The sequence below is a fragment of the Hoplias malabaricus genome, chromosome 4, assembly GCF_029633855.1.
Source record: "Hoplias malabaricus isolate fHopMal1 chromosome 4, fHopMal1.hap1, whole genome shotgun sequence".
In the NCBI taxonomy this organism is placed as follows: domain Eukaryota; kingdom Metazoa; phylum Chordata; class Actinopteri; order Characiformes; family Erythrinidae; genus Hoplias; species Hoplias malabaricus.
The window spans coordinates 11,451,846-11,473,572 of NC_089803.1; the positions used below are offsets into that span (position 1 = coordinate 11,451,846).

Genomic DNA, 21,727 nt, shown 5'->3' on the forward strand with positions numbered 1-21,727 from the left:
TATTACTTTGATTTTTTTTTACAGAATGGGTTAACTATTATCCTCATCTACTCCTTCACTTGTCTTCACTGAGATGCTAACCTAGCATAGCTGTTGCTCTTTTTTTTTAAAGAGCTCCGCTGTTTTAGTAATGCCTGCTTCCACAAACCGTTGAAAAATTATCCACTGAAACCTATTTTGGTGCAGTATTCAAACTCAGAGTAACCGTTATCTGAAGGGGAGGGGCTCTCTCTCTCTCTCTCAAACACACACACATTCTCTCTCTCTCTCTCTCTCTCTCTCTCTCTCTCTCTTAACTGATTTAAAACGCATTCCGGACGTCCACTGACATTATTAATTTGTCCCAAAATAACAGACACATTTTGGAAGTCCACTGATGTTATCAGTTTTTCCCAATAAAACTGAATCATTTTAAACGCATTTCGGACGTCCACTGACGTTATCAATTGGTCCTGAAATAACTGACTTGTTTTCAATTCATTTTGGACATCTACTGACGTTTAAAATGTGTCCTTGACGGACTGACTACTTTTAGACTTTTTGGAACGTCCAGGGACGTTCCTTGTTTACTGGGTCATTAGTGGCCAAATCGCGCCAAAGTGTGCCATTAAAAGAAACGTTCGTGCCATTTTCATTCTTGAGTTATTTAGCTATAAAGTTTCAATGACTGAAGTCACTCAGCCCCTCATCAACGTCCAGTTCGCACCAGAGTGGTCTCATTTGTTAGTGCAACGTTTGTGCTTTTTTTTTGGTGTTAGAAATTTGCGCTTTTAATTGGGTGATATGTATATAAAATGTGTCATCAAAGTGTATATAAAATGAGACATCAAAGTGTCTCATTCTTTCATGCCTCGTTTGTGCTGGTTTGTGCCATTTTCATTCTTGAGTTATTTAACTATAAAGTTTCAATGAGTGACGTCGCTCAGCCCCTTATCAACGTCCAAATCGCTCCAAAGTGGTCTCATTCGTTAGTGCATTGTTTGTGCCGTTAAAAGGACCGTTCATATGGAACGCCGTTGGTCTGTAAACGTGTTGGATTCTTCGTGCTAAGTTATTTACGTGTTAACGCGTTATGAACGTGTTAACACGTTAAGTTTGTGTATTAAGTGAATCATGATTCTTTACTGCCACCTACTGGTGTATGGTGTTATTGCTGAAACAACAAAAAGCCTTAACTTACCAAATAACGGAAATATTCCAGTGTTTAATGTTCTGAACAATGTTTTTTTTAATGAGATTTTGCATAACCATTATACATATTTAAATATAATACATTATATTGTTGAACGATTGGTTTATATATATATATATATATATATATATATATATATATATATATATATATATATATATACCCTCACTTCAACCACCACAGAATTTACTGCTGAAAAAAGCAGCTTTTTAATTCAGATTTTTTGGTTCAATTCCATTTTGAAGGAGATTTAACCTCTCAAGTTTTTAATGTATATATAAAAGTAGAGACACATAATTAAATAAAACATGAGTAAATTAATGTAACTTTAAACATATTATACATGTTTATAGAAAGAGGAGGATCTGGAAATTTCACTATGGGTTTGTATTGACACCGTATTGTTTAGCAGTATGCTATTAAAAGAATGTACATAATTTATCAATGTGAATGAAATACGCCTCAGTATGTGTCACACAGTGTGAGAGAACAGTGATGCTTGTTTGATATAAAATTATGAAAAGCTTTAGAGCATGTTATGAATTAAGTTATATAATAATATGCATGTTTATACATTTTAAGGTATTAAACACCAGATTATTTTATTGTGAAAAATAAACTTCCAGTTGCCATGGGGATCAGCTTTACTAGTATTGCTGTCTTCACACTGCTCACGTAGGGTTCAACGTAGCCATAGGTCAGCGCTTAGCTCACTATGTTATGAATAATTCAGATGAAACATAGGGACTACGTTCACAAAGGATTTATGTTTCGTGTCAGCTACAGTGTGTGATGTAAATCCTATCATGAATATGTAAATACGCCCAGATTTGAGGCCCCCCATTGGCGAAACCCTTAAAAAGCGTGTAAACGTGTAATTTTTGGTCACGTTATCGCGACAAAGTTTTACGTGTTAACACGCACATTTTTAATAACGTGTTAATGCGCATGTGTTCACACGTTTAGAGCCCAATGGCGTTCTATACGTTCATGCCATTTTCATTCTTGAGTTATTTAGCTATAAAGTTTCAATGAGTGATGTCACTCAGCTCCTCATCAACTTCCAAATTGCTCCAAACTGGTCTCATTCGTTAGTGCCTCTTTTGTGCTGGTTTGTGCCGTTAAAAGAAACGTTGGTGCTATTATCATTCTTGAGTTATTTAGCTATAAAGTTTCAATGAGTGACGTCACTCAGCCCCTCATCAACGTCCAATCCCCACCAGAGTTATCTCACTCGTTAGTGCAACGTTTTTTGTTTTTTTGTGCAACGTAATTGCATACATACATCATACATCACACTAACCTTGGGTTTCCCAAACTGTATATTTCTTTTTAAATCAAATATTTCAAATAACATTTTTTCTCTTGATGAAAAGTTTCCATAAATTCCCAACTCTAATGATCCTGTTGTAATACAGCTGCTTCAGTTTGTGATGAACTTTGCAAGTAGAGGTTCCAATAACTTACATTCATTGCTGCACAATGTGTTACATTAGGAATAGGAGGAAAGGTACTTACTTGCAAAGTTCTTCATGTTATAAAAAATGTTATTTGAAATATTTGATTTAAAAATAAATCTACAGTTTGGGAAACCCAAGTTTAGTGTGATGTATGAAAATGTACAAAATACATTCCTTGAATCCTACAAATAACCAAAAACACTGGGAGTGAACAGCAATGTATATTATATATAAAAATAAAAACTCAGGATAAATAAAAGATATAGGAATAAGTTAAAATGTCATATTAATTGAATTTTCTCCAAAATTACCTATTTCAGATAATCTGGATGAATTATGCCACATGTGCGCACGGAGGTCTTATCCCTGTTATACACAGTGGGTCAGTATTCCAGTTTGTTGTAATAGATCAACGTTTGTCGGTTTCTAAATAACAGTCAATTACATGTTTCTTTTTCTCTTTTTTATTTTTTTATTTTTACTCTGCAGATACAGTGTAATGTGTGCAATTTCTGGTTCCACCACAAATGTCTGACAATGACACTGTCACGCCTTCGTCCTGTCGGTCTGTTGTCCCCGCCATGTGCTTTATTTGCACATGGCTCTGTTTTGTTTATGTCCTTGTCTCCGCCTCCTCGTCCGTGTCATCTGTTAACCCGTCCTTCTCGTTATCTGTCTCAGGTGCGTCTCGTTTGTGTGAGTATTTAAGCCCTCTTGTCTCTCATCCGTTTGTCGTACATTTCCCCTTTATCCTGTATTTAGTTGGTCACGGTATTTAGTCTGTCCGTCTGTCTCTAGAGTTTCCCCGTTTCTTCTCCTTTTTCGTCGTGTCGCTTTTCGTCCGTCTGTCCTGTTTTCCCTGTCCAGTTTCCTTTGTTTTATTTAGCTTGTTTGGCTCCTTGTTTGTTTATTTCCTGTTTAAGTATCGTTGTTTTGTTTATATTAAATTATCCCGTGTTTTAGCGAATGCGTCCGCCTCCCTCAATCCGCCCCTCGCTCCTGACAGACACCAGAAGAATGGGAGACATTCTCTCAAACTGGACAGGACTGGCAATGTCCAAATATATATTTTTTAGCATCTACAACCAACCTAAATAAAATGTGCAGTTCTAAGACTTAATTGTGATCCCAAACTTTCCTAGTCCAGAAACAGAAAATATAGGAAATCTCACACAGAATCTGATTTCACAATTTTGTTACAAGGTTCACATGTCCAAATGAGCATGAAGGGTATTGGTCCTTGAGTGTACTACATCATAGACCTGAAATTGGGTCTGTGGGTCATGTCGTTTTATTGTGACACCCATCTTTCCTAGTCCAGAAACAGAAAATATAGGAAATCTCACAAAGAATTTGTTTTCACAAATTTGTTAAAATGTTTACATGCAACACATAGGGAACCTGATGTACAACCAGCTTTCAGGAGTGTGTTACAGGGTTTACGTCTTTAAATGCTGATATTTAAATACCTTACGCCCAAGACATTTATTCTGAAAAGAAGTTGCGTCGCTAAAGCGCTTCTCCACCAGAAAGAACTTATCGATAAATCACATAATGATATATTCACATCTTATAGCAGTAAAAACATTGAACGCCAGTGTGTGTGAATAAGTTCACAATATGCAGTAATTGCACTGAAATAGTCATTTGGCGTGTACATTTTTTTAAAATAACCAGGATATGCGTGGGTGTCAGTTGTTTCAGAGTAAAGCTTGTTCTGTAATGAAGGGCTTTTATTTCCATGCAGTTCTGAAGTAATGGGGTTTAATAGAGATTTAATAAAGAATCACACTCATTGAAACTAATAACAAAGCTACTAAATATCTGAGATCAGAGTTCCTGGATAATATTCGATGTGTTAACTCTATCTCTATTCACTCTAATACAAAGATGTACTTATTATATACAGAATTATTATTTAAGAATGAATAACAAAAACAGCTTGTTTTGATTAAATGTGTATTGCCCAAAGTGTTAATTTAAGTTTACTTTAATTATTGTTGTATAATGGTGCTATGAATGTGTAGTGTGGGACGAATGAGGTTTCATTTCTCTCATAAGAAATTAGAATTTTGTGACATTAATCTCTAGAATCTTTACCTGATCACTCTCAGTGACCTCTCTGGTCCCTCCCTTCCCCCAGAATCAGAAGAGTATGTGTCAAAAATATCAGTCTTACAAAGTGAAGATTAAAATGTTCTTTTAGACCGTTCTCAAAGTAATTAAAATTTAAAAATATCCAAAAGGTCCAAAATACACCCTCCCTCTTCGGGGAGGCGTGCTCGTTCCGGAAGCGTTGCAAAAACCAGTCGAGTGAAGTTCAAAGCAAATCAAAGTATTTATTTAACAATATTGGATCCAAGAGAACAATACATGAAAACAAACAGTCTAATGCCCTTCCCAAGTAAAGTTCTGACCTCTCCCCCATCTGACTCCACAGTTATACCCCCTATGACGTATACCCTTCTGGTGGGGCGTTTCTGGCTGATTAACATATATTAATATGCATAATAAGACATGTTAGTACTCAGCTCTCTCGTGCCAGTTTCACATGCAACTTGAACATTCATTACTAGGAAGGTGACAAGTACCTTTCCTTTCCCACGCCTTTTTCCATGTCACCAAAATTTAGGGGAGTCCCTAATGGACTCCAGGGTCAAAATGGCCCTAAAGTTCAGCCCCCCCCTGGCTAACACTTGTAATTTATATCAGCATGCTAAAAGCCTAAGTGCACCTCTGTTCAATGTTAAATGTTTAAGAATTTAGAAAGGTGTAAATACTGATTCAACATGCCAGTTAGTGTGCAGGATCTAAACTGTTTACTACATGGGTAAATACTGGTTAATCATTCATATGAGTGCATATAAAATACAAGATTTCATACAATGAATATGTAATTATACTTTCTAATTTTAACTAATCATCATTTAAGGATATTTGTCCACTAATACAAAGTAATAAAATTGTTTCCTACAACAATTCCCTCTTATGACGTGTCCCAAGACACATCATCACACTCTAAATCCTCCAAACATGTTTTTGACATGTGTTTAACCTGTGAGAGCGAAAACCTGTCGGGCAGCCAACCAACCAATTTTTTTGACCGGAAAAATTCTCCCACTTGCCCCTTCTGCCCCCAGGCGGCCAAAATTTTAACCATGTCAACAGGAGGAAGTAACATTATTTCCCTGTTTGTTATCTCCCAAACTACTTGTTCTACAACAGTAATTCCTCCCGCTCTTCTGCACACTCCAACATTGTTAACATATATGGTGGTGGAGGATCTTTGCCCTCCATCCTACGTGTTATTGTTCTCTCTATCAGGGACCTAATACAAGGTACACAGCAGCATCCGCACGTGACTAGAATAGCGGCGAATACCGCTACGGCTGAAGCCATAGATATGAACACGCCTTTCAATTGTCCGAAAGTTTTCTCTAGCCACTTAGTGATTGGATTGTCTACTCCCGTATTTTCTGCCATCTCTCTAGACAGAGATTTTAGGGCTATTAAGGCTTTAGTCACCTTTCCATCTGGGGCCGTATTATTTGGAATTACAGTACAGCATACATCTCCGAACATATGACAAACGCCACCCTGATTAGCGAGTACCATATCTAAAGCTATACGATTTTGTATGGTCATTAATGAAGTTGCAGATAGTTGTTCTGATAAACCAGCTATTGCTGCTCCAGTGATGTTAGCCAGTTTCATTACTTGGTAATTTACGTAATTAATTCTATCAACGTTCTTGTTTGGTGTGATCCAAATGAAAATACTTTCCCATCCTGCCGCTATCTGATCTACCAATTTATGTTCGTCTGGCACTCCGCGAGGAATTCCTATTGCGTCTATATAAGTGGGTGTGTTTTTAGTTAAGTCGAATTCATAGTCACCTGATCATCTAGACCTATAGTGATTAGGAGTGGGTTTGTGCGCGCCATACATAGTGATTGGGGAAATTAATCTAACCATAGCACAAAGGCCGTGACTATCCGTAGGTAGTCTTAGCAATAGATTTAACCCTCCGCAATAATACAGTCCAGCTCTAGCCCATGGTCCTATAGAGTTACCGGAGTCATGATTAAATATAGTGTGGCACCATTTAGGATTTATTTTACCTAAGTGTTTTGCACTCCGTGTCACGTCACCTGCTGTATGGTTAAAGCAAGTGAAGTTACCTGATTCAGGAATCTTGAACGGCCCTGAGCCTGTGTTGTTTGCTATGACTGGAAAAATGTTTACCAAGGCAGTACAATTAGCGGGATTAGCCATATGTGTTAAGTTAATCATACACTTAAACCCTATTGGGTCTTCCCTCGGAAATAATGGGGCTGGACCTAAAAACAATGTTGGTCTGGCTGCAGCACATGCTATGCACCCGTCCATGTTAGCTTCTCTGGCTTGCGCATTTATCCATTTAATCCATAAGTTACTCCCTTCAAACCCTGTGCTTAATTTTACGATTTGTTCAGTTGTCCATGTAGAATAATCTGTTCCCAATATAGACTGATTCCCCCCAGTGTTTTCTGTCATGTTTTTTGTGTCCTCAACGGTGTCGGCTGTTGGTTTATTTTTAACTCTGACCTTAATCCATCCCACAGGGTCATTACCACTTACATCTACCCCGACCACTATGAAAAATGCTGAAGACTTTTCCCCATTAGGGTCGGTTTGCCACTCCAATGCAATAGTTATCAAATTGGTGATTGGACCATTATCCCTCTGTATGTTAAGTTTTTCCCATTTCTCCCGTTCACGAGTCGCCCAACGTGTAGTCGGATTCCAATTAACATGTGTTGACCTCATCACATCTTCCCATTTGTTACAAGGTCTAGCCTTATAAGCTGCTTGGTCGGTGTTTTGATTACATTTAATATTGTCGTCACGAGACCAACACAAATACACCGGCTCCCCCTTATACCCCAGCTGATTTGTACCACATTTAACCACTTCACATAAGTTCACTGTCCATGCGGTTGTCTCACCCCAATAATAGTCTAATTCTATACCTCCCCAGCGTCTGATGCATTTTGATTTAGGCTGAGAGATGGTTGATCGTTTAGTTCTATTTAGCTGTGATGTCAGATCTTTAATTGTCGCGTTTGCCTGGCGTAAGATCGCTGAAATATTGAGAACTGTTCCCTCTACCTTTGTTAATTGTTCCTGTGTGAAGACCATGGCCAGTGTTATTATCATTTTACTCAATAGAGTAATGGTTATGGTTACCTGGAGCCATATCGGAATATCTGGAGGAAGTACTGGTTGGTAATGGTGTCTGTATTTTGTCCTGTCGCACCCCCTTTTACCATACCAAGCCATCATTAAACAATCAATGTGTTTCCCCACTAAGTTTCCTTCTACTTAGTAAAATATTATCTAAACTCTTATATGTGTAAGTGTTAAAGTTACAGGGTGCGTTTTTTTTTTTTTTTTACAATTTGTTTAGAAAGTTCAACCTGCAAGGTAGGGAAAAAAATTAAGAGTCCAAGCAACCTGTAAAAAGATGAACAGTCCACGACAACCTGTAAAGAAAATAATAATGTTTTCTGGATCTTCAACTGCTTCAGACAGCTCTCCGTTGACACCTGTTTTTCGCAGAGTGTCCAGCTGGCACTTGTTACTAATTAGATGCTTGCTTCTCTGTCTGGTGCTCCTCTGGTGGCAGTGCTGGCTTGCACTGAGACAGGTGGTACCATGAGCTGCCTTTACCCCTGAGTCGTACCGCGTGGCTGGTTCTCTCTGTCACCCGGAATGGGCCTGTCCAGCGAGGTTCTGACCACTTTCGTTTGATGGCTCTCAGATACACCCATGGAGTGACGGCCACTTCAGGAGGTATCTCATGCTCCTCGTCTCCTCCTCTGTTTCTCCGTACCTGCACAGATAGTTCCTGACACACTGATTTTAGTTTCAAAAACAGTTGACGAAACTCATCTGTGTTCGTCCCAGGCGAGCCCGCATCAGGACTCAGTCTTGTTTTCGGGCCTGGAAATGCTACGCCTCTGACCAGTTCAAATGGGGAGAAGCCTGTGCTTCTATTAATTGAACTCCGAATACTGATCAGGGCAATTGGGAGGGCATCAAGCCAATTCATGCCCATGGTCAGTGTAATCTTAGCTAATTTGGATTTCAAATTTTGATTCATCCTCTCCACCTGACCTTGTGAGGCAGGATGATACACACAACCATAGCTATGGCGCAGCCCCAACGACTGCTCCACCCACTGCAGTGTTTTGCTCGTAAAATGACTCCCGTTATCTGAAAAAATTTTCCTAGGAAACCCATGGTTCGGAATCCAACAATTAATCAGAAACTTACAGACTGATTTTGCATCTTCCCTCAGAGTGGGGAGTGCCTCTACCCACCCTGAGAATCTAACTACAACGACCAGGAGATATCTATATCTCCTAATGGGGTCAATCATATCTGTGTAATCCATTTGAATCTCATGTCCATGAGAATCTGGCAATGGAAACCTTCCTGGAGCTAGTTCTAAATGCTTTTGCTACGTTCTGTGTGTTACAAATCTGACATTTAGTGATGTAATCAACCACTAATGCTGACATGTATGGGTGCCACCATTGTTTTAGATTTTCCAGTGTCTGTCGTCTTCCTACGTGCACCACTGTGTGTGCTTCTTCTAAAACTGCTTCTGCTAGTGACATTGGTAAAACTACTTGTCCTTCTTGTGACGTCCACACCTGACTGTTTGGGCTAGCTCCCTTTGCTAGCCATACTGACTTTTCTTCTGGACTTGCCTGATCCTGTATGTGTCTAAGCTCTTGTCCTGTGGGAATCGGTTCCCAGGGTACACTGGAGTCCAACACAAGCATGTTGTTGGGTTCCGTGTATCCTGCTGCTCTTTTTGCTGCCTCATCTGCAGCCTCATTCACTCTGTTTATTATTGTGTCTCCCTTTTGATGTCCTTTACACTTCACAATCGCTACCTTATTTAGCTTGTGTATAGCTAATAACTAATTTGGTCAGTCCTGCTACATGTCTTGTGCACTGTGGTTGTCTCCTCTCTATAAGGTCCAATGGGACACTTAAATACATTAGTACTGCTCTACCTTCCCCCTTTTTCTGAAACAGTACACCATTAATCAAAGTGTCTGTTTCAGAAACATATGTAAAAAGGTAATTAATAATCAGGTCTGGCTAAGTCAACTGCAATGGATAAGGCTTGTTTAACGTCTATAAACGCCTGTTCTGACTCCACCGTCCAGGTGAGCTTACCAGACAAATATCTCATCCCTAGAGATTTCACCATGTCTCTAAGAGGTTGTGTACGTCCGACAAAGTCAGGAATGTATTGTCTGCTGTAGCCAGTCAGTCCTAAAAATGCCAACATGTCTTTCACAGTTTCAGGTTTTGTGTGTGACAGTATAGCGGACCGGTGTGTGGCGGACAAGCCCGTGGAACCCTGTGTTACTACTCTCCCTAAGAAAGTAACCCTAGATCTGCAGCACTGTAATTTCTGTTTTGATACCTTGTACCCCGCGTCTGCTAAGCATTGAAGAACCGCCTTGGTTGCTTCAAGGCAGATTTCCGGTGTTTTAGCCGCCAAAGCAATATCATCAACATATTGTATCAATAAGGAGCCTTCTGGCAGTTGGCATGAGTCCAGACTCCGCCTCAGGGCCTGATTAAACAATCCTGGAGTCAGAGCAAAACCTTGAGGTAATCTAATGTGTATTAATGTGTAATCTAATCTGTATTGTATGCCTTTATGTGTGAATGCACATATATCTCTGCAGTGTTCTGCCAGTGGAATACAGAAAAATGCGTTAGCCAAATCAATGCAAGTGAACCATTTCATGTCTGGACCTAGTTCCGACAGAGCGGTGTACGGGTTAGGAACCGGAACAGTGGCAGTAGCCAAGGCTGCATTCACGGCTCTTAGATCATGGGCCATTCGATATTGGCCAGGCTCCTTTTTCGGAACCGGCAGAATCGGTGTATTCCATTCTGATTGACACGGTTCCAGGACTCCGGCCTCAACCAAAGCCTGGACCGTTTTATCCAAAGATTCAACAGCTTTTGGCTTGTGTTTATATTGGGGAATCCAAATTGGTTGTGTAATATTCATACAAAAAGAGACAGGTGTTTGATTAGTGTATCCTACATCATCTGGTCCTGTGGACCACAATGTGTCAGGTAGTGATGCTAATAATGCCTCCGTCTGTGGATGATCAGTGTCCTCACAACCATGGTGTCTAGGCAGCAATTGATGGTGCAATGTGACTAGGATGGGTGAGTTATCAGTGATGTGATATGTCTGTGTGGACTGTGAAAACATGACGCCAGGCAGCTGGGTCCGGACCCAATCTGTGGCCTCATTTGCTCTTTTTACCATAGGGCCCAATTGCTTGGCCTCGTGTCTCGGATGGAGAGCTAGTGAAATGTGTGGTGCCGCCGTATCAGACAGTTTGTACCAATTGTGTTGTTGTGGTGTTAGTGAAACAGGAGATGCCACCCCTTCAGGACCCACATAAATCCCTGTGGTGTCAACCGAACACTGTGTACCCTCTAATTCTGTTTGAAAAGCTTCATAGTAAGTTAAATTTCCCCCTACATCATAGAACAGGGTGACATGGAATGGGTCGGGCGGAGGGACGTAGGGTGCCATGACTGTAATCTAAGGCGACCACTGGTGGAACAAAGCAGTGAGTCGTGGTGACGGGTCCGTCTGTCCAGTCACTAAACCCCAGTAAATGTCTACCGACTCATCCTGCTGAGGTCTCATCAGATACATACCATCAGTGTACCCCACCACTGCCACAGTTTTGTGTCCGTCCAACCACGTATGTGTAATCCCATCTGGTTGGCATAAAATAGAGACTCCCATTTTCATCAACAAGTCTCTACCACAAATGTTCAAGGGTGCTTGTGGTGCAATTAGAAATGAATGTGACACAGTCTGTGTACCAGTACTGACTGGCAAATGTTTTGTTTTTGGCAGTGATGTAGATGTCCCCAAGAAGCCCCTTACTTGCACAGTGTGTTCGCTCATCAGATGTGCAGGTACATCATACTGTGTTGATGGCTGGTAGACCATGTGGCTCCCATGTCTACCAGAAAAAGGATTTCGGAGGCCCCCACAGTTAATGACAGCATGGGTTCTGCCCTAGCCCTGCTCTCCTGGTGCTCCTCTGGGCCCCGTCAATGACCACCCCACGGCTCCATGCTGTATTGACCAGCAGGAAGATGTGATGGCTCCGGTTTTGGTGCCGCCTGTGGGTGTGGTGCCTGGTGTGGATAGCTGGGGTCAGTAAAGAGTGGTGCCCTACATTGTGCTGCCCAGTGGTCCAAAGCTCCACATCTTAGGCACGCCCCTGTCCGGCGGCGGACCCTACCCCTCCACCTACCATTACCCCGTCCCCTGCCCCCTGAGTAGGGCTGGTATGGGAAATATGGACTTGGTCCATAATTATACGATGGGTTTTGTGGTGGCCCTGATTGGGTTGGCATGTATGTCTGTGTGTTCATGAATGTTTGTGGTGATTGCATAGTTGGTGGTGGTAGTGCAGTCATAGGCATCATGGTGTCAGACTTTGTTTGCTTTTTATTATCATTTATAGATTTCCTGGCTTCTGCTAGTTGAACAGTTAGTAGGTCTCTTTGTAACTTAAGTGTCTCCTTGTCTTTGTTATCTAATTTTTCCTTATATTTGTTCATATGGAACAAAACGTGTCTAACCCACAGGTCATGTGGTGCGTCAGGGCCCATATTAGGATCGTCTTCAATTTTATCCTTTATGAGGGCTGGCAAGCCTTTCAAAGCTGCAGTTCTAAACCAAATCACCTGCTGCCCCCTAGCAGGGTGAACCCCTGTAGTGTTAGTCCAATCCTCAACTGCTTTACCCATATATTCCCCTGGGCTAAGTTTTTCATCCCAGGCATATGATGGGATTGTGGATGCTGCTCTGGTAGGCCACATTTCTCTCATAGCGTCAGTGAGGCGCTGCGAGTGAGTGTGGAAAAGATCATAGTTTGGTTGAGTAGATGTCTGAGCCTGTCTCTCTATTTCAGCTGCTTCCATGGAAGTAGTCGATCTTTTAATAATGTTTCTAAAATCCCCTAGTGCTAGAGTCATGCCACCTGTCAGACTATCCAGCTTTCTTATCCAAGCAGCCGCTCCACTACATAAAGGCAGAAGCTGATCGACCAAAGTCTGTGCATCAGTCAATGATAATGGTACATATTTATATGTTCCTGTACTAGTGGCCACTAATGGAAGCATAGTGCCGACGTTAGTGTCAGTCCTATATCTGTCAGGCGGGTGTCGTTGTCTGGTGCTTTGTCTCAAAATGTCCGTTTTGTCTGAAGTGTGCATGTCACATTCTAAAGTCTGTTGTTTTAATTCCAATGGTCTCTTTTCTTCTAGTATGAGGTTTTCCATGGCACGCAATGTATTGTTCAAATCAATCATCCGTCTACCACCACGTCGTCCATTCGCACTGTCCTCATCATCTGCTCTATGTCCCTCATCTTGGTCAGAGTCATCAGTTGTGACATGTCCTTCTAAATCTGCTTTAATCCTGATGTTTTGTTTATTTTTACGTGGCATCGGGTTCTTAAATGCAGACAAGCAGAGCCCCTCCCGTCTGTGTCTGTCTGTAAACTCACTGTGCCTGAGTCTACGCTGAAGACTGGTAGGATAGTGTCAGGTGGTGTGACGTGGCCTAAGTTGTATGGCGGAGGCGGAGCTGTAGGCTCCTCCCCCTTGTGCTTGGTATACTCACTTTCCACTTCCGCGTTCTCGGCAGTAAGTGAAACAGCCTTCGAATGTGACAGACCTGGTGTTTTCAATATAACGAGCTGCGGAGTGATACTGAGAAATGCCATTTTAACAGCTGTTAACTCCGCAATGTCCGTTTTAGCTATTTTCAAACTTTTCTTTGCCTTAGTTCTGTTGAAAAGGCTAGCCTTACTAACCTCTGCTTCAGCCTGACGTAATATTTGCTCCTTTTCTCTCTTCAACTGATTAATGCAGGTTATCAAAGATACAGTGTCCCCTGTGTGTGTTTTAACCCAGTTATCAAATCTCTTGAGCACACTTTTGTGCACAATATCCCACTTTTTCAAATTTATTACTCCATTTTTCACTCCCTCAACGATCATTTCAATTTGCTGAACTAACGGTTTCCATTCCCAATTCCCCACGCCGTAAATGGCGTTTAATTCATTATGTAAGTCCCTAGTAGTAGCCATATTGTCTGTAAGGAGCTGATTAAAAAAATTGGATCTTACCTGAATGGGTCTTCGTTCTAGTTCACTCTTTAATTGCAAATCAATTAACACCGCAAGGTTTCATCACAATTCAGAGTGAATTAAAACAGTTTCCCAGGGTCTCCCCCACACAGCACCCACGCAACACTTAGCGCTCTCCGGACGGTATATAGAAAAGAAAAAAAAAAAGTCCAAGTTTTAAAGTCAGGTTTAAACACTAGTCTAAATGACCAATATAAATGCAAATAAACCCCAAAAAGAAAAAAAACACGATTCAGAATTACAGCAGGTGGTCAAGTTCAAAATAAATCAACCAATTTATGCAATCCTCTATCGCCCTCTAGCAAGCAGAAACATACACGACAGTCATGTAAACAGCCTCTAAGAATAACACAGGCTCTCAGAACAGACATAAAACATGAATACACAATCAAATTTCATTAAAATACACCAAAACCAGGTGGGAACAGCTTCCACCTTTTTTGTGGGAACAGCTTCCGCTCGCGGGTACAGCGTCCGCGACTAAATATAAAATCTGCGGGAACAGCGTCCGCGTGATTATACTTTAGAGGAGACAAACTCTCATGGACGAACCTTTCGACCAGGCAATAAACTCGAAACCTCGTCAGGTTCCGAGTGGAGGATGCCACCTCTCTGTCTCAAAGATGGGAACCAGCATTCATCTATATTTTAAATTCAATAATTAATTTTTTCAAACAAGCAACCTCAAATGTATAAACTGATAAAAAATTATAAAAACATATTTAAAATAAATGGATTTGCTCAATACCCCACTCCGGACCGCTGTCGGACCTCCGCACCACTCCAATTTAAAAAGTCCAATATGCAGAATTTGAATAACCAGGGTCTGCGCACCCACCTTAGTTCATTGCGGCCGCGAGTGGAAAGGAGTCCGAAGTCGTCCTAATTCTCGAGCTTCCCGCACGTCGGGGTCACCAACTGAAGATTAAAATGTTCTTTTGGACCGTTCTCAAAGTAATTAAAATTTAAAAATATCAAAAAGGTCCAAAATACACCCTCCCTCTTCGGGGAGACGTCCTCGTTCCGGAAGCGTTGCAAAAACCAGTCGAGTGAAGTTCAAAGCAAATCAAAGTATTTATTTAACAATATTGGATCCAAGAGAACAATACATGAAAACAGTCTGATACCCTTCCCAAGTAAAGTTCTGACCTCTCCCTCATCTGACTCCACAGTTATACCCCCTATGACGTATACCCTTCTGGTGGGGCGTTTCTGGCTGATTAACATATATTAATATGCATAATAAGACATGTTAGTACCGTATTTTCCGCACTATAAGGCGCACCTAAAAAACTCAAATTATCTCAAAAGCCGACAGTGCGCCTTATAATCCGGTGCGCCTTATATATGGACCAATATTGAGCCAGGTCTCGCAACTACGGTAAGCAGCCGCCTACTTCATTTTCTTCCGCGCGCGGTGCATGCTGGATATATACCGGTATATATATTTCATTTCCATTTGTTTTTTATGTAAAGACCCCAAAATGGCTCCTATTAAGAGACACGCATATGACGCAGAGTTTAAACTCAAGGCGATCAGTCACGCAGAAGAACACGGGAATAGAGCAGCAGCAAGAGAATTTAACATTAACGAATCACTAACGAACGGGATTCGTGGATGAGGAATAACTTAGTAAAGTGAGCTTTACGTGTTTACTTTGTGTGTTGTGTGATTTTAACTTTTGAGCAACGTTGAATTATTGATATATTGTTATCGCTTTGCACTATTTCGAGTGTTACTATATTGTGATTATTATTATTATTGAATCGAGGAAATCCCCACCCCCCCCCCCCCCCACGATGTGGGGTATATTAACATTGCACTACATGTTTTACCTTAAACTACGCTGGGTTGTAATCTATTAATAAAGTTGAACTGACCTATCTGACTGTTTTGTTGACATTCCCTTTAGCGCAGCTCCATCTAATTGATGCATAACGTAACCCCCAGCCTCTACTGTAGCGTCTATTGTATGCGCCTTATAATCCGGTGCGCCTTGTATATGGACAAAGTTTTAAAATAGGTCATTCAATGAAGGTGCGCCTTATAATCCGGTGCGCCTTATAGTGCGGAAAATACGGTACTCAGCTCTCTTGTGCCAGTTTCACATGCACCTTGACCCCAAAAACATTCATTATTAGGAAGGTGACAAGTACCTTTCCTTTCCCACGTCTTTTTCCATGTCACCAAAATTTAGGAGAGTCCCTAATGGACTCCAGGGTCAAAATGGCCCTAAAGTTCAGCCCCCCCCTGGCTAACACTTGTAATTTATATCAGCATGCTAAAAGCCTAAGTGCACCTCTGTTCAATGTTAAATGTTTAAGAATTTAGAAAGGTGTAAATACTGAGTCAACATGCCAGTTAGTGTGCAGGATCTAAACTGTTTACTACATGGGTAAATACTGGTTAATCATTCATATGAGTGCATATAAAATACAAGATTTCATACAATGAATATGTAATTATACTTTCTAATTTTAACTAATATTCATTTAAGGATATGTGTCCACTAATACAAAGTAATAAAATTACTTAACAAAATTGTTTCCTACAACAAAAGTGGTTAGGAGTCAGTTGCAGGTTTATTTAAGAGACAAAAACCAAGGCAAAAAGGAGTCCATGAAGACCGTCCGAGAAAACAACCATAATCCAAAGGGAAAACCGATTAAGGGAATAAACCGAGTCCAAAGCCAAGATTTAAAAAACAGGAAAAGCTATACATAAACTTACACTCAGAACTACAGATCTAGATCGAACAAAACAGTGAGCTTAAATATTCTACAAATGATTTGACTAATCAGATACAGGTGAGGAATCCAAGCTAGAATTCAGGTGAGTGTGACCTCTGGTGGTTTGGAGGAGAAACAGCTTGGGCTGATGTGACAGTATGGAGAAGGGATCAAAAAAAAAAAAGTATGGCAAGGCCTGCCCATACAATGGAATTGAAAGAAAACAGTCAACCTTTATCTTCTCTGAGACTGCTTACTCAAAAACACTTAAAATTAAAGGGATAAATTTTCCTTAATTCCACTGGTTTATAAAAGCATTCTCTCAAGTTTCACATGGAATGCATGTTGTAAAAATAATTCCAGTTGGACAAGTTATAATTATGTGTTTAAAATGAAATTTTAATCATGAATCACCCGCATTTACACTTGGCAGCTGTTCCAAACATTATGTTTGTGCCATTTGTTTAAAAATTGTGTAAAACCTTATAAAATCTCAGAATCTGAACCTCCAGTCTCCAAACTTCAGATCATCCTTTATTAGACTGAAATCACTCAGCTGTATTCATACATGATCCTGTGTATGTGTAGAAACGTTTATATTGCTTCCTAGTTAATCTCCCTCAGTCTCTCCAGATTGTATAAGATTATTTTTTGGTCGTAACTGTAAAGGCATGATTCAGAGATGTAACATTTTTGCCCATATACCCCTAAGGAAGACTTTCTTTGTTCTGTCAATACGTCATAAATTATATGTGACTTCAGGGAGGTCTTAGTCTGAAAAGACCTCTGAGGGCCTTCTCCCTCAATCCCTCAGGACCAGTCAGACTTCCAAGGCATTAGTCATTACACTTGGTTTAAACAGGTGGTGCTCAAGCATTTTTAGTTCAACAAGTGTAGTGAAGCACTTTGGTTTGATTCAGTTACTCAGAGAACCCAGAACAGAAGAAAAATATAGAGTTCAATAGAGTACAGTGCAGACAGGTTCAGTCCAGAAAATAAGAGAGGAGAAAGAACTGAGAGGCTCACACAGAAGTTTCCCAGATGAAGTCAGAGGAAAATTATTTTTTAATTAGTTTACAACCATTGCCTCAAGGCAATAGAAATTCCAGTCAAAGACTTATTTCTATGTTTATATTAGCAAATTAGGAAACTGTAGTTTAGTCCTATGATGCTTGACACCACGCCCTGGGCATGAAAGAAACCTCTGACCTCTTAGCCTGGGAAGTCTGCAGCCCAGGACAGTGTCACACCTACCGAGTCTTCCCACCTCTCTATGAATCCTCAAGACGGAGTGGAATTCACTTCCCATGATTCCACTCTGTCCCAAGTTCCTGTCACATGCCCGCGGTCAGCCAGTCAGGAGTGGCATCCCCGTTCATCATCCCCTGAGTTCTGATCTGTTTCACCTGTTTCTCTCAGTTAGTGTGTATATGTAGGACAGGGTGTTATTTGCTCTTTGCAAAGTATTGCCTTCAGTTGCTTTAGGACATACTGAGTTCCAATCACTGTGTTTCTATTGTGTTTGTACTTACAGTGTTTTCCGTTGTTTTCTGGGCTATGCTATTTAGACTGTTTGTTCTCATCCTCAGTTCTCCTGTGTGTTGTGTTCTGCCTAGTCAATATTCATCCCCTTGTCAATAAAATCCTGTCTTCATCTGCAAGTGTCTGCCACGTTCCGGTTTCATTACAGACAGATGTGCCAGTCTCCAAAGGATACAGATCCAGTGATGTAGATGGCCACAGGCTGTTGCAGAATGGTCACCAGGATATGGCTGTGTGAGGAAGGGCTAATGACTGCTGCTGCATTTCAACCAGGCCTATTGCTACAAGACGCTCCTGAAAGCCCTGCCATCTGGGGACTCCTTTGCTCACTGTCCAAACGCTACTTCAGGGAGATTGCAGGTCACATGGTTCATTTCATAACTCAGTGATGAGAAGGTTGGTGCTGAGTGTATTTTTTGGGGATAAACTATAGCTTCAATTTAGAATTGGAGTAGTGGTCATAGAGTAATTGCCATATAATCTCCCTCCTTCCTCATGTATTATAATATGAATTTGTAATCAATATTCAATACTACATTTTATACAATAATTTGTTCCAGTCAATCACTCTGATTGGTTAAGAAGAGTTCTAAAGCATACTTTATTCTGCGATAACGGCACAACCAATGTATCAGACCGCTGAATGCTGTTACTAACAATTCTCTACGCTGCAGCTGTCGTTATCACATTTTCACCCACTAAATTAACTTCACTTCATGTTTCATACCAATGAACTGAATCTGATGTTAATACAGATGAAAATTATATCATATTATACTTATTCATACGTACCAATTATACTCGTTCACTGTTATAAACACATTTAACTCTTAAGTTCACTTTTAACTCTAACTTCAAAATAAATGGAGGGCAGTGGCTGGTACTTAAGTCATTTAATTCAAAACAAATACAAAATAAGACATGAATTAAATTATTTGAGACAGAGAAAACAGATACCAGTGTAGAGATAGCCCATTGGAGATGTTGCTGTAACCATCCTAAGTGTTCGTTTTAGCTGCATATTCAGTGCTCTTTATTTGCTCTGAAAAGAACTAGTGGATAGCAACCACCACCCTCACAGTGCGGGGCTATATTCCATAGCGTAGGTGACACAGTAATAGTGAGTTCCCCAATGCAAACAAATAAACAAGCAGAAGAACAGTAATTCTTCAACCAGAGTAAACGTGTTTATAACAGTCCTGCTCACCCTATATTGTGCTAATGAAGCTGGAAAATGGTCTCAGTTGCAACAGGAGGAGGGACTATGCAAATGTAGGAGTGTTCACAGTCTCTGATAGGGTCCACCCTTAATGACCCAGACAGTCCTTACAAAGTCTTTATAGTGGCCAGGGGCTTGCCATTTGTGCCGGGGTCTAGCTTCCATTCGTTCTGGCAACTGCTCCTCACAGGGGCCCGGACGTTTGGGAGTCTCAGGTCAGGCCACAACGGTCTCACCCTTGTTTCCTGTATGGTGCAAGCTGGTCTCGGTGGAGAACGACGAGGTGGCGTCTAATGCTGACCTGGTTCACCACCTCCCCTAACGTTCCATGATGACGCAAGGCCCTTCCCATGACAACTGCAGTTTGGGGAAACGACCCTTCTTGCATCGTGGGTTGAACAACCACACCTGTGTCCCAGGTGTGAGAGGCTCTCCTTGGCAGTGAGAGTCGTACGCCCGCTGCTGCTTGGCACTGGCAGCACACAGATGCTGTTGTGTGAGCTGGTACACGTTGAAAAGGCGCTGCCAGAGCCCTTCTGTATACTCCGCCCCAGGTGGGCAGCCCTCTTCATCATCAGGCGGGGGGCCGAAGGCCAGCTCAGAGGGTTTCCTGAGCTCACACCCAAACATGAGCAGAGTGGGGGTGAATCCAGTGGACTCCTGCACAATAGACAAGCATGCCAGTTAGACAAGGGGAACATGTTGATCCCAAACCTGCTGGTGCTGGGCGGTGATGATGGCCAGTTGGGTGGTCAGTGTGCAGTTGAAACTCGCAACCAAGCCATCACTTTGGAGATGGAGTGGAGTGGTGCTTGTTTTCCAGATATTCAATGTCTTGCAGACCTTGGCCATGGCCACCGACTCAAAGTCAGTGTCCACAACAAATTCACAGCCCAGCTTGGGGTATGCCAGGACGGGTGTGTCACAGAGCTGGACATGAAGTGTGTCGAATGCATGCTCAGCTTTCTCTGACCATTGGAACTTCACCCCCTTTTCAATGAGCTGGTGCAATGGTGCACCAATGTCTGAAAATCCCCTGCACAAAACACAGGTAATAAGAGGCTAATCCCAAGAAGGTTCAGAGCTCTCCAATATCCTGAGGAGTGGGCTACTTCCACATTGTGTCCGTTTTGGCTGGATCCATTTCTACTCCAGCCCTACTCACAATGTGGCCCAGAAAACTTACCCGCCATTGGAGGAGATGACACTTCTTGGGATACAGCTTGAGGTTAGCAGCTCTGATGGCTTGGAAGACGAGTTCCAGTTTCACCAGTGCACTGTCGAAATCTAGTGTACAGACCAGCACGTCATCCAAGAAGAAGAGCAATGCTTCCGGGAGGTGCCAGCAAGCACCCGCTCCATCAGCCACTCGAAGGTAGCAGAAGCATTACAGTATAAGAAGTGCAAAACAGTAAAGTGCCGTAACTCCATGCCCAGCGTAAAGGTTGTCTTTTCTTTTGTCTCTGGTGCGAGGGGCACTTGCCAATATCCACTCTGCAGGTCCAGCAAACTGAACTGGGCAGAACCAGTGAGTCAATCCAGGGCATCATTGATGCGTGTGAGGGGATAGGTGTCAAGCTTGGTCACCGTGTTGACTTGCTGGTAATCCACGTAGAACCACCAACTACCAACTCTCTTTTTGCCGAGAACCACTGGTGCTGCCCAGGGTCTACCAGAAGGCTCAATCACTCCTGCAGCTGTCATCTCCTTCACTTTCTGCTCTGCTGCCTACCTCTTAGTCCAAGACTAGTCTATGGGGTTGGAGCCGGATGGGCGAGGCATCTCCCGTGTTGTGAGTCAAGTGAGTTCTGATGCAGTCCTTCTCTGTCACTGCAAAAATGCTAGTGTAATGCTGCCGTAGACCACATAGTCGTTCTTTCTGAGTGTTGAAAGAGTGGAGTCCCACTCCACCCCGTTGTCAAAGCTTGCGCACAGCATGAAGCTTTGTGTCATCTTTTGGCTCTCCAGGGCCACTGCCTGCAGCCCCCTGGAGTCCTTCCTCAGCCGGAATGGTTGCGACCTACTCGGCCTTTATGATGGTGCTTTCTCCAGGTGGCACAGCCCATATTACCCATGAATAACTCTCCACCTCAGCTTCATCACCTGCCACCATGGACACCCTGATGTGCCTCCCCTTTAGACTCAGCGTCCGCTTCCTCATGTCAAGTATTGCCCCGGTAGCCATCAGGAAGTCAGTGCCCAGTATGCATAGATCTCAGATAGGCGCCAGCCAGAACTCATGAACCTGCTCCAGTCTCCCTGCTCTGACTTTCTTCCCCCCAGTCGTGAGGGCGGTCTGCTTTGAGGGCTG

General features: G+C 41.9%; 1 long non-coding RNA gene across 1 annotated transcript in view; it reads left to right on the forward strand.

The window, feature by feature from the left end:
- Positions 1-1,875: 1,875 nt before the first annotated feature.
- The window catches only part of LOC136695402 (uncharacterized), a 77,162-nt gene continuing 57,310 nt past the window's right edge, over positions 1,876-21,727 (forward strand). Inside the window, exon 1 of the long non-coding RNA XR_010802284.1 lies at positions 1,876-2,006. This is a non-coding gene — a long non-coding RNA (uncharacterized lncRNA). The remainder of the gene's footprint in view (positions 2,007-21,727) is intronic.